General features: G+C 38.6%; 1 protein-coding gene and 1 pseudogene across 1 annotated transcript in view; both read left to right on the forward strand.

The window, feature by feature from the left end:
• OTC (ornithine transcarbamylase) overlaps window positions 1-14,333 on the forward strand; it is a 54,951-nt gene that overhangs the window by 23,531 nt on the left and 17,087 nt on the right. The gene's annotated exons all lie outside the window — the stretch shown is intronic.
• LOC133082226 (thymosin beta-4-like) lies at window positions 163-278 on the forward strand (annotated as a pseudogene).

Genomic DNA, 14,333 nt, shown 5'->3' on the forward strand with positions numbered 1-14,333 from the left:
ACAGGAGGAAATCGTTAGGGTACAAGGTAAATAAGGTTAGTACAATATCAGAAGAGGCTGGAATGGTAGATGGGGATGTCAGAAAAGGGGTTAGAGTAGCTATTGTGGAAACATGACTTTCTTTTGTGCATCCCATTCCTGCTTAATCTGCCAAAATCTGACAAACAAGATATGGCTGAGATTCAGAAATTCAGTAAATCTAAACTGAAGAAGACAAGAGAAATCCACTGCCTTGCACAGAAGTAATTGAACAGGAGAAGCAAGGAAGTGAATCTTAATGACATCTACTCTGCCGATATGTACGGTACAATCCATAGCAATTGCCTCCTTGCTTTTTGTAGACCTTAAACTCTGTAAGATGCAAAGAGATTGGATGATGTTTAAATGATAGTGCTGGCCCTTTTGAATCAAGAGAAAAGTGCACACTTGACACTGATTGACGGCGTTGCTTCTCTGTCTGCCTGTCTCGCTGCTTTGGGGGCCTGGTGGAAAAAAAAAAGTGACTACCCAAGGCTTCCCTGGTGGTCCAGTGGTTAAGATGCCGTGCTTCCAATGCAGGGGGCACGGGTTCAATCCCTGGTTGGGGAACTAAGATCTCACATGCTGCGTGGCATTGCCAAAACAAACAAATAAATAAATAAATTATTTTAAAAAGTGACTACCCATTGGTGAAAAAAGAACCGGATGGGGAATACACTGAATGTGGCAAAAGAAAAAAAAAAAAAAAGCAAATTGGGCCATTCTCCTGAAACCTGTTAAATGCAGTTTCCAAAATGTCACTTATTTAGTCAAATGACTTAATTATTCATTTATTCAAAAATATTTACTGAATGCCTAGTTTTTCTTCCAGAATTTTAGCACTGAGAATAAAACGCTGATCAAATCAAACAAAATACTTTTTCAAGTGGAAATTATATTCTAGAGGGAGGAGACTTTGACTAAACAAAAAATAAAGCATGAATACAATAGGAGGTTGAAATAAGTGCTATGATGAAGTCAAAGCAGGGTGATCTGTGGGTGGAGTTGGGGGCGCCTTTAGATTGGGTGGTCAGGGAAGGCCTCTCTGAGGAGGTGACAGTGAAGTGGAGAGCTCACTGAAAAGACAGAGCCAGGGATGCCAAGCTGTGGGAAAAGCATCTCAGACAAAAACAGCTGCTGGTACAAAAGCTTAAGGTGGGCTTCCCCAGTGGCGCAGTGGTTAAGAATCGGCCTGCCAATGCAGGGGACACTGGTTCGAGCCCTGGTCCAGGAAGATCCCACATGCCACGAAGCAACTAAGCCCGTGTGTCACAACTACTGAGCCTGTGCTCTAGAGCCCATGAGCCACAACTACTGAACCCATGTGCCACAACTACTGAAGCCCGTGCGCCTAGAGCCCATGCTCCGCAACAAGAGAAGCCACCGCAGTGAGAGGTCCGTGCACCGCAACGAAGAGTAGCCCCCGCTCGCCGCAACTAGAGAAATCCCGCACGCAGCAATGAAGACCCAACACAGCCAAAAATAAAAAATAAATAAAATAAAATAAATTTATTAAAAAAAAAAAAAGCTTAAGGCAAGAACAAACTTGATGCACTCAGGAACAGAAGGACAGCCGGCAATGTTTTTACATCTGCAAAGAAACATACTTTAAACTTGCAAATTAAAAAAAAAATGTACCCTTACAAGTTGGTACTGTCTTAGCCACCAAAGGAAGAAAAAACCAGATCAAGGAGTAAAAGACCTAAATACACATTCAAAATAAAAGGTATTTCGCTTTTCTTACTTGATTACAATAATAAAACCTGTTCACTCTTCAAAATATAGTAGGGGAATTCTCCTTAGCTAAGTCTCAGTTGAGTATCATGTAATCTGAGGGTACTGGTGGGGAGTGAAGGGGAGCACTGAGATGGAGCTGTCGACTGATGTTGTGGAGGAGTTGGTATGTCAGGGCCCCCAAGACCACCCCCGGGTTCAATGATTCATTAGGAGGATTCACAGGACTCAGCATATGGTCATGGCTAAGATTCATCATAAAAAAGGATACAAAGCAAAACCAGCAAAGAGAAAAGGCACATGGGGCCAAGTCCAGGGGAGACCAGGCACAAGCTTGCAAGGGGCTTCTCCCTGTGGGATCACACAGGACATGCTTAATTCCTCCAGCAATCAGTTGTGGCAACATGTGTGAAATGTTGTCTTCCAGGGAAGCCCATTAGAGACTCAGTGCATAAGATTTTTACTGGGAGCTGCTCACACAGGCACACTCTGCCTAGCGTGAAGCCAAATTCTAGGCTCCCAGAAGGAAAGCGGGTGTTCAGCAGAATCCGTAGTGTTTATACAAACAGTTTAGGTAGTGAGCCATCCTTATTATTTCTAGGAGTGGTGGAGACCCTCCCAAAGTCCAAGTGCCAGCTAAGGGCCAACCTTGTAAGCAGGCCTTTTGAAGATAGCCATCTCAGGACTACTATGTTAGCTCTTTTTTTGCACAACTGGGCTATCATCTCTCTTCTGGATTTTGCTAGATATAATGTAACTAGTAAGGGAGTGTATCCTACACTCATGGGAAGACAGCCCTAAGATTTGAATTGTTTCCTCAGTTCACTGTGGATCCCTGTAGGGCCAGGCTCCCATTGGAGAAAATGAACCATTGCTCGCTTTCCTCTTTAGAAAAGTCTCTCTCGGCGACTCTTTTCCACCCCCTAACATATCAGAAGACACAAAAGACATACATATATATTCAGTTAAATTTACTTCAGATTTGAGGGTGTTTTCAGATTTTGTCAATTCTCCGGTGCTCTACTGGGGTTAAGAGTTGGATAGTCTATTTTTTTCCTCACTCTGGGCTTGTCTTTTTAGATGTGACACCAGAAGTGACAGTTTAGCATGACTCAGATCACTTATTCTTTGGAAGTTTAAAAACGGATGTATGCTAACACATATATATGGAATCTAAAAAAAAAAAAATGGTCATGAAGAACCTACGGGCAAGGCGGGAATAAAGACACAGACCTACTAGAGAATGGACTTGAGGATACGGGGAGGGGGAACGGTAAGCTGGGACAAAGTGAGAGAGTGGCATGGACATATATACACTACCAAATGTAAAATAGATAGCTAGTGGGAACCAGCCGCATAGCACAGGGAGATCAGCTCTGTGCTTTGTGACCACCTAGAGGGGTGGGATAGGGAGGGTGGGAGGGAGGGAGGGAGACGCAAGAGGGAGGGGATATGGGGATATATGTATACATATAGCTGATTCACTTTGTTATAAAGCAGAAACTACACACCATTGTAAAGCAATTATACTCCAATAAAGATGTAAAAAAAAAAAAGTATTACCATTAAAAAAAAAAAAAAAGGATGAAACTTAGCAACAGTAGTGGGGCATTTTCACTCCAGTTTCAAGGCTTTCTGTTTCTTCCATAATGACAGCTGTTCATGCCTAATGCTCTGAGTCCACTATTGAAAGGTGCATAATAGCTTCACAGTCATTTTCACTTTAATACAGTACTTAGTAAAACAGCTTCAGGAACCATGTGCATGAAAGGCACCATATAAAACCAAATAATGTAACATTGTTCTACTCTAATTACGTCCCCTATAGATGTAACTTACTTATGGTACTGATCGCTGAAGTGTTTTCCGCCAGTGTAAAACCAGTAGAAAGGAAAATCAGCATAAACCACTGTGTTAGTTTCCTAGGGCTGCCATACATATTACCACAAACTTGGTAGCTTAAAAACAACACAGATCTATTCTCTCAAAGTTCTGGAGGCTAGAAGCCCCAAATCCATGTGTCAGCAAGGCCATGCTCTCCCTGAAGGCTCTAGGAAAGAATCCTTCCTTGCTCCTTCCTAGCTTCTGGTGGCTCTCAGCAATCTTTGGCACTCCTTGGTTTGTAGCTGCATCACTCCAATCTCTGCCTCCACCTTTACCTTCTCTGTATATCTCTGTGTATCCTCTCCTTTTCTAAGAAGAACAACAGTCATTGGATTAGGGGCCCACCCTACTCCAGTATGACCTCATCTTAACTAATTACATCTACAAAGACCCTACTTCCAAACAAGGCCTCATTCTGAGTTTCCCGGTAGATAAGAATTTGGGGGACACCATTCAACCCACTACACAAGCACATATCCACATGCCCCTGCAGCAACATGGAAGGGTTTCAAATCATTGTCATTCTGATAGCTCAAATAATGGAAGTTATAAAGGGATTTTTGGATGAGACACAGTTCTTAAGAGTAGCAGTGGGGAAAAAAAAAAGACTAGGAGTGAACTATTGTTATATTGAAAGGAATGTTTTGAAAAGCTGGAATACTGTTCTTAAGATAGTTATACCAATGATATTAAGACCAAAAAAGGTAATCTTACTTAGGTTTCTTGGTAAAATGTTGTAAAATATTGGCACCTAATGGTAAATACATACCTGATTAGGTACTAATAAATTTGTATCTAATAGGAAATACGATATCTCCAAGAATCTTTACAGAGGCCACCAAGAAACTAGCAGCATGGCAGTTGTAGGTCCTTGGGTAAATGGTAACAAAAGCCAGTTGTTCACAACATGAAATATGATATAGTCATAGTTCAGAGGCAGTTTGCCACAGCGTAAAGAGTAGGGGCTTTGAAGCAGGGTTGGGCTTCAGTTCAAGTCACAGCTCATACCACATTGGCCCTGTGGTTTGGACCAGTTGCTTCTGAAACTTAGGTTTCTCAGTTGTAAAATGGAGATACAAATACGTATCTCAATGAGTTTATATGAGGATAAATCAGATAGTGCTTTTAAAGGACAGGCCCACAGAAGAAATTCAAGTAATGTTGGTTGAATCAAGTTATGGCCTAACTCAATCTCAGGACAAGCTCTGATTCAATTCGGGCCATCTTTGTGATCTCCTAGTCAGCTTATGCTGACCCAACACTGAAATTCATATGGCACGTTTTGAGGAGGTCATTCTGAATGCCATTATGCCCTACCCATTTATCTCTGAGGTCTTCAAAACTAGGAACTAACATATAAGTCCAAAGGCTTCTGCCTTCCTAAATAACTTGCATGTGGCAATTTCATTCAACATCCCTGGGCTTCTTCCAACCTTAGCCCATTTGAGAGGAGCCCACCTAGGTGTGCTGAAGGTATTATCTTGTTTCCTCATCATTCTTATATTGATTTAACTAAAATTATAACCTGTGTAGAGATATCAGAGCACTGGAATATTCTCCCTCCCAGAGGGAGACTCAGCCAGCAAGTTTATTCCTTGGCCAATTTACATTGGGGATAAAGTCTATGTCTCCTCTAGGGCCTTGGCCTGCTTCCATAAAAAGTAAAAATAGGAAATGCCCATTTTTAAATGATTACAGGGTTCTCAATTGTGTCGTTGTGCACAACCAGAAATTCCTCCCACTGTTTGCCAATTAGCTATTCAACTGGTTGGAGATGTCATTGATAACCAACTGGAATTTAGGGGGCACACAGTGATTCAAGGCAGGATGGGGACAAAAGGAAGAATGAATGGGAGGACTCTCTGAGAATACAACTTCTGTTTGCTTTTGGCTTTTGCAACACATCTACCATGTTCCAATATTTTAGGAACTACTCAACTCTTTCTAAGATTATCAGGATTGTTTTGTGATTGCCCATCTCATCAATATCCATGTTTGCTCTTAAGATCTGGCCCAGCACACTATTGGGGTTTGGGGTTTTGGGTTTTGTTTGTTTCTTTGTTTTTAGTATCTGTTTACCCAGCCACAGACTCTGCATCAGACCTTCCTGGAGCCATGGGAGACTTTGTTTATGGTATTTATTGTTATGTTTTGCTTTGTTTTCTTTTGGCTTTCTGGGTGTTTTAGTTAATTCCTAAACAAGTTGTGATTTCATACCAAAGGGCAAAAATATTAAAGAATAATAGAAACTTGAGGTTTGAAAAATCTTTATGAGCTATTTAGATCAACCATCCTTTTCATGCCTCTTCCACACCATTCCTTCAAAATCATTCTTGAGCCTGCATGAAAATATCCAGTATCAGGGTGCTGTTTATATACAGAGCTATCTTGTTCCATTTTTTTTTAACATCTTTATTAGAGTATAATTGCTTTACAATGGTATGTTAGTTTCTGCTGTATAACAAAGTGAATCAGCTATACATAAACATATATCCCCATATCTCCTTCCTCTTGCGTCTCCCTCCCACCCCTCTAGGTGGACACAAAGCACCGAGCTGATCTCCCTGTGCTATGTGGCTGCTTCCCACTAGCTATCCATTTTACATTTGGTAGTGTATATATGTCCATGCCGCTCTCTCACTTCGTCCCAGCTTCCCCTTCCCCTTCCCCGTGTCCTCAAGTCCATTCTCTAAAACGTCTGTGTTTTTCTTCCTGTCCTGCCCCTAGGTTCTTAAGAACCATTTTTTTTTTTAGATTCCATATATATGTGTTAGCATATGGTATTTGTTTTTCTCTTTCTGACTTACTTCACTCTGTATGACAGTCTCTAGGTCCATCCACCTCACTACAAATAACTCAATTTCATTTCTTTTTATGCCTGAGTAATATTCCATTGTATGTTCATTGCAGTTCTTGTTCCATTTTTATACAGTCTGACTTTTCTGACCAGAGTTCATAGAAACTGACTGAAAGTTCTCTTTTAAATTGAGTGAAAATTGATCTTGCTATGACTCTTCTCAATGTCCCTCTGTTTTTTAGTATCTTCATAAACTCATGCATTTTAATATATTTGAAGGTTTCAATTCATTGCAGTTATTACTCTTATTGGTGCTCAAATTGTCCCATATTTGGCCAATGTGATCTGTCTTCAAGTTGGCTACTGGGTCATTTTGACATAACTCTATTAGTCTTTATAACTCCATTGCTTTTTGATATGGCAAGATGTTCCAGGCTCATCTTGCACATTTCTTCATTAAGGCCAAGAATTAGCCATTACTCTAAGAAGCCCTATTTCATTTTCAATTACTTTCCAAATCATGTTTGGGAGAAATTTCCTTTTTTGAATGATATGTTTTTTTCTGGTTATTACAGTCATATTCCTTTTGGTAGAAAATACTAAAGAGATTTAAAAAATAGCTAGAATCACCAATACTGCCATCATTCAGAAATAATCAGTGTTAACATTTTATCTCTTGAACTATCTTTCCATTTAAAGTCCTACGTCATGCTTCTCCTTTTTCTAAACAGTAGGAAAAGAGATGATGGGGGAAAAATAGATGACATTTTAAACACTTAGGCAAAATCAAGTTGAATAAATATTTTAACTTGTTAACTATTTTTTTTAAATCCTCATATTGGTAATTAAACATCCAGAGCAAATTGATATGTGTGAGAAACTTTAAATTTGGATACTTTGGATTTTGCAAAAGCTGTTTTGCTACCATTGTTGACAGATGCCTAAGATTGTCTGCAAAGCTGCAGGAATCCACCGGAAGGCAAACAGAACTCTATATATTCAATGGAAATGAAAAGAGACCAAAATGAAAAGTCATTACAGAGCCAGAGAGTATTTTTAACTTGTCAACCTTTCATTTGTAACACATATAACACAGCTCTTACAATGTTTAAAGCTGGGATGTCAAATTGCTGGAGAGCTATAGAAAGCCCAGATTACTGTTAATGGGCCTGTAAGTCCAGCCCGAGTTACAGGTCTGTCATTGTTTCTAGTGAAAAGTCGTTGTTTTTTAAGATCTTTAGTAGACTGGAAGAAGAAAAATAAGAATGGTGATTTCTCTATGACTTATAAACATAAAGCAGAAAGCAACATTATTGACAAAATAATATTGTCTATTTAAAGGTCTTTAATATCTTTGCTTCCCCAAGTGATTCCAATGTGAAAACAGCTTAGGAGTTGTTCCTTCCCCCATATCGATTCATTTCACCTGCAGCTTCTATGGCTGAACGACTGAAGTGACATTTTCTATCAGGCTTTGTCATACTCCCCTTTGCTCATAGATGCTTTAATGTCCAAGAGGCTTTTTGTGCTATAGAAATACTCCCTACTCGTACTTTGTTTACAGTCTAATATCTTAATCTTATGAATTTAGTATTTCTATAAACATAAAAGAGCAAACATAAAAAAAAAAAGAGCAAACATTCCTCAGTGGTTCTCAAAGTGTGGTCCCCAAATCAGCAGCATAAGCAGTACCCGACAGCTTGTTAGAAATGCAAATTCTTCTGGGCCCCAACCCAGACCTACTGAATCCGAAACACAACTGGCTGTGTTCTAATAAGCCCTCCTGGTGATTCTGATGCGTGTTTAAGTTTCAGAACGATTGCTTTAAACATTCACACACTACTTATACAACCACTAAATCAAATACATATTAAATGAACAAAACAAGTCTCGTCAACCATTTAAACATTGATTGCAATTTAATCAAATGCTTTAAAACACTTAACTTAATCACAAGCCTAGCATTTCAGATTTTCTTGAATGCTCTAAATATTTTAAAAAGGAAAATATATACATAAAACACCACACTGATTAGAGAGCTGATTAATATTTTAACAATAAAACTGAGCACAATGCTATTAATATCATAGATTTAATTTTGTTTACATTCTTACCCCTACTTTTATTCTTATCCTTACATGGTCCTGGAATTTAAATGTGTGTGTGTGTAATTTTAGCAGACTGGAAAGAAGAAAAATCATCTCAAGAGGCTAGGAATGTAGGTTTAATGGATTGCTGACCACTTAATTTTGGTTGGGTTTGGGAACTGCTTGCTAAGTTCAAGATGAATTAAATTCAAGCTGCCATCCACTAACTTGAATATATTTTTATAACCTAGTTTTCACTTTTAATCACGGGATCTGATATTGGTTTCCTATTGCTGCTTTAACAAATTACCATAAATTTAGTGACTTAAAACAACACAAATTTATTATCTTACACTTCTGCAAGTCAGAGGTCTAAAATGAGCCCATAGAGCTGTGCCCCTTCTGGAGGCTCCAGGGAAGAGTCCAACTCCTTGGCCTTTCCAGCCTCCAGAGGCTGCCTACATCCTTTGGCACATGGTTCCCTTCCTCCATCTTCAAAGCCAGGAACATAGCCAGCATCTTCTCTCACTTCTGACCTGCCTCACTCGCTCTTTTTTTTTTTTTTTGGCCGCACCGCACGGCTTGTGAGATCTTAGTTCCCTGACCAAGGATTGAACCCGTGCCCCCTTCAGTGGAAGCACGAAGCCCTAACCACTAGACCACCAGGGAATCCCCCCTCCTGCGGCTCTCTTGTAAGGATCCTCTCTCTTAGATTGGACCCAGCTCAGGATAATCTCCCCATCTCAAGATCCTTAATTTAATCACATCTGCAAAATTTCCTTCACAATGTAAGGTAACATATACACAGGTTTTGGATATTAGGACATGAACATCCTTGGGGGAGGGGCATTATTCTGTCTACCATAGGATCCTTGTTTCTGTTTTTCATATGGATTTTGATTTATTAAAGAAGTTAAAAGATGGGGTATCCTTCAATTTTTATTTGTTTTCAATCTCTGGCAGTACATGACCCATTGCAATATGTTTATGATATATTAACCTGGCCTGGTTTCCATATTTTGAAATATATGCCTTTCTGATTGGCATTGTTTTATAATAAGTTGGGTCACCAAGAGGTTTCACTACTAGAGCGACAGGAACGTGAGTTTGAAAATTTAGATTTCTTCTTCAGGACAGTTAACTTATTGTTTTAGAATAAATGGTTGTATCATCTTTCTAATTGGAAATTGTGTGTGGCAACGGGTGCTAGTTAGCTGCAGGATTCCTCTTCTACTTCACTTTACATACGACCACAAATGCTGATGGGGCCTGTCCATTCATGTTATAGTTTCTACTATTTCTAGGTCTATTTGGTATCTAAGTTGTGTTAATTATTTGTGGCTTACACACATTAAAAATGGCACATATCTATACTTTATGAACAGAAATACACTTAACAAAAACCCACGAAATATCTATCTGTATCTATAGAGTTATATATAAGCACTTTCCTACTTAAGTAAATAAATTTAAATGTACATGGTAATATTCATCCTTCTTTGATATTACAATTATATTTTTGTACATTTTCTTTATATTAACTCTTTTCTTATGAGCATCATGGCCTTTTATAAGCACAACATGTTTTACTTAATGATTTTTACTATAAATGATCACAACTTGACAAATGGTTAAGCTAGTTCTTTTTCCTTTTAGCACTGCCCCTACTATTTTTAAAATCATTTTTGCTTCCTAGCAACAACAGGGTGTTACAGACCTATACTGATTTTATCCTGCCCAAGGACATGGAATTAACTATCCTCTAATAGTTTCTGGTTCCTTTTTTAGGTATAGAACAATATTAAGACCAAAATTTGGGCACTAGGGATGCTTACAAGTGTTGAGGGGAGAGAAGATTATAGCTACTGCTGCTGCCACAGGACTGCTCTTGGTAGCGACTGAGCTGAAAGGAAAATACAGTTGACCCTTGAACAACACAGGGGTTAATCCACATATAACTTACAATCCACCCTCCGTATCTGCAGTTCCTCAGCATCCATGGATTCAACCAACCATGGAGCATGTAGTCCTGCAGTATTTACTACTGAAATATTATCCACGTTTAGGTGGACCTGTGCAGTTCAAATCCACATTGTTCACGGGTCAACTGTACTTCTTTTAGAAGTGTATGAAATCTTGTTCTTTCCAGTACAACATATCGTGTTGTTATCCCTCACTTTGCCTATAGTATGAGATTTCAGCAACTACTAAGACTTTCCTCCTCTACACTGATCTATTGTTCCACCCAGCAGCAGAGTATCCCACTCTCCTCCCACCTCCTCACTCTATTTTCTAGGATAATAGTTCTCAGCCTTGTCTTCAGATTGAAATAACCTGGGGAGCTTTAAAAATATTGATGTGATCACTAATTATTAGAGAAATGCAAATCAAAACTACAAAGAGATATCACCTCACACCAGTCAGAATGGCTATCATCAAAAAATCCACAAACAATAAATGCTGGAGAGGATGTGGAGAGAAGGGAACCCTCCTACACTGTTGGTGGAAATGTAAATTGGTACAGCCACTGTGGAGAACAGTATGGAGGCTCCTTAAAAACTAAAAAGAGCTACCATATGATCCTGCAACCCCACTCCTGGGCATATATCCAGAGAAAAACATGGTCTGAAAGGATACATGTACCCCAATGTTCATTGCAGCACTGTTTGCAATAGCCAGGACATGTAAGCAACCTAAGTGTCCATCGATAGATGAATGGATAAAGAAGATGTGGTACATATATACAATGGAATATTACTAAGCCACTAAAAAGAATGAACTAATGCCATTTTCAGCAACATGGATGGACCTAGAGATTATCATACTGAGTGAAGTAAGTCAGACAAAGAGAAATATCGTATGCTATCACTTGTATGCAGAATCTAAAAAAAATGTTACAAATGAACTTATTTACAAAACAGAAACAGACTCACGGACTTAGAGAATGAACTTACGGTTACCAGCGGGGAAGGGTGGTGGGGAGGGATAGTTAGGAAGTCTGGGACTGACATGTACACACTGCTATATTTAAAATGGATAACCAACAAGGACCTACTGGGTACAGCGCAGGGAACTCTGCTCAATATTATGTAACAACCTAAATGGGAAAAGAATTTGAAAAAAGAATAGATACATGTATATGTAAAAAAAAAAAGTATGTATACTTAACCTTTAATATTATTGTGATGATTAAATCTTATAAAGTATATAAAGCAATTATAAAAAAATATTGATGTGACTCCCCCACCATAGCTTCTAATTTAAACTTCCAAAGGGCAGAATATGGCAACAGGGTTTTTACAGCTTCATAGGTGATACTAATGTGCAGCCAAGGTCAAGAACCTCTGTTCTAGGAGGTGTTGGGCAACCTCAGTAAAGCAGACCAGTCACTATTCCATGAGATTATACCATAGAGGTTCCAGGGATACCAACTCCACATTATAAACAGGGCAAGTAAATGCATGCTTGCCTTTTGGCTGCTTTGTTCCAGAGCTCTTGGGATTGTTCAAGGGAGGGAATGACGACAACTGCCCTTTTTCAATATTCTTGAAAAACTCAAGTGTATCGGGCATTGACTTCTCCAGTTGTTCTCCTAGTGTCTCCCTCTTTCAGCCTCATCCTTCTTTATTCTTTCCTAACCTTGCTCTAATTACTTCAAGGCTTTCAAAAGCCTTGGTTTTCTCATCTATGAGGTTAAGATAACATTTATCTGTGACACACATAGCAAAACTTAACAACACATTGTAAAGTTCATAAAAACCATAACAGGTTGGCAGCCCATGGTCCTAGCTCCCTAAAATTATTTGAGAGGCTACAACTGAAGTCAGATCTGTTTTTCTGACTGGGAGATTCCAGAAAGTCAACTGTAATGGTTAATCCAGATTTTTTTTTTATTCTATCTCTACACACTGTAAGAAGTGATGCATATTTAAAGAAATCCTTTGGGGTCAAACACCCCTCTACCTCTCTCTCTTTCATAGGATTTTAGGTATCATAAAATTATCCAATTCATCCGAAATAGGAAATTGATTATAATTATAGATCTTACTGGGATATCTACCGTCATCTAAATAACTTTCTCAAGGTGGAGTTAAAAGCCTGCATTCTGTAGTATGAAACATCAGTATATCTGTACGGTGAAGGGAATCTGTATTGTGATTTTGAAAAAAGGGGAGAAGATCTAAAATTCTTTTGACATAATAGCCTATGTCTAAGGACAGTGGTTCTCAAATTTTGGAAGGTTATCTGAGTTATTTGGGAAACTTGGTAAAAGTACAAAGACCCAGTCTACCCTATTTCAGGAGCTTGGACCTCTGTTGTTTATTAGTTATTCACTTAGTTCTGATATACACCCAAGTTTGGGACCCATTGCCTTAGGACATCAGATAGGTCAGGCTAGCTGGTTACTGTAAAGATGCGGGCCTTAATGGAAGGGAGTAAATTATTCCTTTTTCAGGATTTGAGATGCTTTTTTCTTTCAACTGAACTAGAAAGCACTCCTTGCCAACGAGACTGTGGACAAAGTCCTCTGTCTTTGTGGGCTGCCATCTCTTGATCGCTTGATTTTTGCGGGGGAGGGGAGGGGGGCTGGTTAGGTTTTGAAGAAAAGAATGGATGATACTTTCAAAAATATGGTGGCGTCAATTTTCACTTTATTAGGAGTCTCAAACTTTAATATGCAAATAAATCACCTGGAAACCTTGTCAAAATACAGATTCTGATTCAGTAAATCTGGGTGGGGCCTGTGATTCTGCAGTTCTAATAAGCTCCCAGGTGATGCTGATGCTGTTGATTTGAGAAGTGAGGTTCTAGCTTTGGTTCTCAACCTTGGCTGCACATTGGAATTTCCTGGAAAGTTTTTTAAAATGTTGATCTCTAGGTCGCACCCCTAGAGATTCTATTTTCCTGATGAAATTGATAGAGATTATGGCCTGGACCTCAAGAGTTTTAAAAATTCTCCAGGTGACTTTCATATGCAGCAAAAATTGAAAACCCCGGTCTTAGTCAACCATCAAACGTCACCTGTTTTACAAGAGAAACTCTAAAGTGGCTCTTTTATTCACCTCTTTCAGACTACAATGTACAATGTGCTTAGACAGTTCAGAGCACTGGTTTCCAAATCTTGACCCCTCCACTGATGCCCTGCCATGGGAGGTTTTCATCAGAAGTTGTAAAATAAGAAAAATAAAGACAATATAGTGAATTTCATAAAGCTAAATTAATTCAAGGATCATTTTTGAGATTAGGTCATTCACACCTTTTTTGTTGTTAAAATGTCCTCTCTTACTAAATGAAGATACTAACATATTATATGTGTTTATTTGCTTGTTTCTCATGCCCTTAATCTTCTAACCAAAAAGTTAGGAATCATATGTTGATCTCCATATGTTTTTAGAAATTTTGCTGATCCATGAAATCTGAAAATCTAGGAACTATGGGTATGAGAAATCTGTGAAAATTTGAAAAAAAACCTGAGTCTAGAAAATATTGTTACAGGAATATGGTTTTCAATCTTTGATTCTCTAATCCCTGGGAGCAAGGAATTTTTTTAGTGGTCGTTGAATTTTATAAGCAGCAACAGTTTTCTACAGACTGAGTAAATAATGTCTCAGACATATAAGAAGGACTAATTTTCCAAATATATGATGATTAAAATACAAATCTATGAAAACCTTACTAAATACTAGCTTTAGTTTTTATACATTTTCTTTTGACATGGTAATATCATCTATTACTTTTTGATCTTTTACTATGAACAAGGCATCATACTATGCATCTTATATAGGTTATCTCATGAATCCTCACAATAATGC

This window comes from Eubalaena glacialis, chromosome X (assembly GCF_028564815.1).
Source record: "Eubalaena glacialis isolate mEubGla1 chromosome X, mEubGla1.1.hap2.+ XY, whole genome shotgun sequence".
NCBI lineage: Eukaryota > Metazoa > Chordata > Mammalia > Artiodactyla > Balaenidae > Eubalaena > Eubalaena glacialis.